Source organism: Athene cunicularia (assembly GCF_003259725.1).
Source record: "Athene cunicularia isolate RWA chromosome 5 unlocalized genomic scaffold, athCun1 chr5_part3, whole genome shotgun sequence".
Lineage (NCBI taxonomy): Eukaryota > Metazoa > Chordata > Aves > Strigiformes > Strigidae > Athene > Athene cunicularia.
Genome location: NW_020799103.1, coordinates 6505676 through 6509386, shown reverse-complemented (window position 1 = coordinate 6509386; position 3711 = coordinate 6505676).

Below are 3711 nucleotides of genomic sequence, written 5' to 3'. Positions count from 1 at the left end.
AAAAAAAAAAAAAAAAAAAAAAAAAAAAAAAAAAAAAAAAGACAAGGTTTCTAATACAAATATAATTCCTTTTGTGACTTAAAAGGACTTTTCCATTGGGTGAAATTTTATTAGAATTTTAAAAAATCTAGTTGCTAATATTAAAAACAAACAAGATTTTAAACAGGAAAGGGAAGAAGGAAATAAATAAATCTTTATGTAGTGCAATGGGGAAATTTCCAGCCATGGATTAGTCATATATGGTAACTACAAATCACCTCGTGGTTTGGTTATTTTGTTTGTTTGTCTGTTTTTTTTTCACAGTGAAATCCGCTGCACTAGTAGGACATAGACTGCACTTCTAGTGCCTTAATGGCTTTTGCCACTAGAGGGGGGAAGCAACAGCTTCAACAGGATAATGAACCTGCCCTGCTACCCGAGCCAAACACACCTGGGATTATCTGAAAACCAGGCACTGCCATGAGAGTTAACACTATGAATGTATGCGCTTAAAAACAAGCTATTCCTTAACACACACACAAAAAAGTGCAGCTTTCAGATACTTCTATGCCTTTTTTTCTTTTTAAAAAATGATAGTTACTACCTTCTTGGAAAGCAACAGCAACTTTCTAAATACTGGGGTTTGCAGCAAGTCATTAGAGTATTTCACCATCTATGTCAGTGCAGAAATTTCTGGGAAAATTACCTCCAGTTTGGCTTAGAAATCCCCCTGAAAAATTAGGGTGTAACTTCTGTCCTCTATTATGTATCAAAAGAAGGTAAAAAATTGCTTTGTTCTTGAGGTCACATCAAATTCCATTTGGATTCAATGGACAGCTACCATAAATAGCAGTGAGAATTACACCATAATTTCTGAGGCATGTTTATGGTCTCCTCAGTCCCAAATGACTCTATCTTAAAGACATGCATTTAATGGCATAATTAAGATTTTAAGCACATCATTTATTTCTGAAGTTGATACTGTATCAATAGCAATATTTTGTCACCTTTAAGTAGACAGAGCAAACAGAATCTTTCAGATTTTATCTGTTTGAATAATTATTTTTCAAAATAATGATTATTTCAAAATATTACTATTTTTCAAAATGGATCATAAAATGCATATTAATTTATAAAACCTGCATGCGTGACACTTGGGAAAGAGCAAATCTATACTGCAGTATCAGCAGCAAAGATAAGATCAAAAATGAAATTTAAATATTTTTTATTTTTAAATCACTGGTATGCATCACTGATAAAAATTTTAACTTAGGGTTAGTTAGTTTGCTTTAGCAAGACTAAAACTTAGAGAAATGTATATTGCTGTGTTTATTTCATAGTGCCCTAAAAGGATTATACTACATTTAGGCACTATTCTGAGGTTTATTGTGGAAAATTTAGAGATTACATATATAGTAAGAAGAAAAACCAAGCTAAGAACCACATCTGTAACTCCTCATCTCTTTCAGTTAACTTGTTGAAATAGCTCAGTCAAAAACTTGTATAAAGGAACTATTTATAGAAACAAAGGGGCAGGTAAGGACTCAGTCCTTTAGTCTTCACACAAGAAAAAGGAAAACTTGTCAGGCAAAGAGAACTGTATTTAATTACAAGATTTCAGGATGAAACAATAAGGTTTCTGCTCTATGTGAAAAACTGCAGGCATACCCTATCATCCCACAGATATTCTTGGACTTTTTCAGAACTGTGTATTTTACTGGGTGACATTTGATTGAATCTCTCTGGTCAATACGTGAATACTTAGTGGTGATATCTGGACTAGTATTTTCTGCATAACATCCTATTTCACCTGCCACTGACACCAGTGGAAAGAACTCACAGTGATTTCACTGGAGTTTGAATTAGGCCGTGAGAGGAGTCTGTCTGTGACATGTATTCATTATAGAAATAATTATTGATAACAATTTTGATGACATATATTAACACTATGTGTTGTTTCCTCTGGAAATGACTTATTCTAACAAGGTTAAATAAAATAACGTTAAAAATTTGACAAGTTTGTACATATTTTATAATGCTAATGACGTTAGCTTTCTACTGCTCTTCATAGTGCTTCATGTGAAACCAAAACAGCTGAGCTTGATCAGGATGCGACTCAGGATCTTGGTATAACACCTGATAGACATAAAATTTCCACTTCAGATGGCTACAGCAGCGGCCTAGTCACTTAACATTTTACTGTACCAGGGTTGTTGGCTATTTTGCATATTTTATCCAACTAAGGACTGACTAATTCCCCTCTAGTAAGAGTCTACACCCAGGACTGTCTCATCTAGCCTCTAAATGCCTTTTCATGTGATACAATATATTATTTATCTTTCCCAAATCAATCACTATTTACTTATGAAATGTAATTATTTTGCTAAGAATTATTGCTGCTACTTAGTAGCCATAGCATCAAAAATATGCCAGTGTTGAGCTTTCTGAAAAAAATGGCCAGAGCTCCCTGTATATGGTGTGCAAATAAACAAAGCATTTTAGATTCTCAAATTCCAGCTCAGAAAAGTGCTTAGTACTTTTCTGAAAAGCTTGTGTTATGGAATCCAATCCCATTTCATCCCTGCTAAACAATTTCCTGTTCCTGCTGCCCCTCAAAAAAATCTGTTAATACGGGTTTCCTTTGAGCATCTGCAGTGGCACACTGGAGCCATGAAACACTGGGGAGACTTGCTTACATAACTGTGCAGCTTCGCATGTCCTGGGAAAAATCCTTTTGGCAGCGTAATCATAGTGAAAATGCTGCACTGAAACCTGTGCAGAAAGGCCCCTTCAGTACCTACCATGACAATTCTGGGTTATGGTGCTAATTAGCAACATTTCAATTACATCTAGTTCTAATTTATGTTCGACTCTATTACTCTGTAGTACTTTAGCAACTTTGGAAGGACATATTGAAATTCTACACACGGATTAATCATTATGGGAATTTCAATATTAAAATAAATCATCTTTTGTATAAACGTGCTTTGCTGCTGTAAAACTTCTTTAACCCTCCACCAGAGGGCAACATCAGAAAAAAATATTTAAATAAATCTGAAGAGCAGTTGCTTTTAGGATATTGCAGCTACAACACAGGCTTTCATTAGGGAATCTTACTTTTAAAATATGCTGTTTTCGTTTTGTCACCAACTAGGCAGGTGAAGAAACTTAATAATTTTAGAAGGATTTGCTTAGAGCACAAGTTGTACACTATTTTTTTTTTAAATTAACAAATCTACAGAAACTTTAACATGAAGCCTAAAAGAAATATAACAGTTATGACTTAGAAAAAAAATATTCCGTTTAGCATCTTCAAGTCAGAAAATGACTACTAGATTCTGGAAAGAAAAATAATTCCGTTCAGAATGTGCCCAGCTCATTCCAGTGCTGTAAGTACCACAGATCGAGCTTAAATGTTAGGCTGGCCTACTCAAGAGGCAAGAAGGTGGAGGACACAAAAAGGATGGAAAATATTAAATGCTTAAGAGAAAGCAGTCGCTAATGGATGCCTAATATGATATAAACCAAGCTGTTTGGGTAAATACGGATGGAGATAACTATGCCTTCAGGACCGACGCTAGCTATTCATAGCCGGAGCCGGGCTGTGGGCAGTTTGCGCCCCGTTCCCCCCGGAGCTGCGCTGAGCGCACGAAGGCCGCGTCCTTTCCCCGCACAAACGGCGGCGCTCGCCCCGACTGACGCCCCCCAACCCCGGCCCCTCTTGCGCGGAGG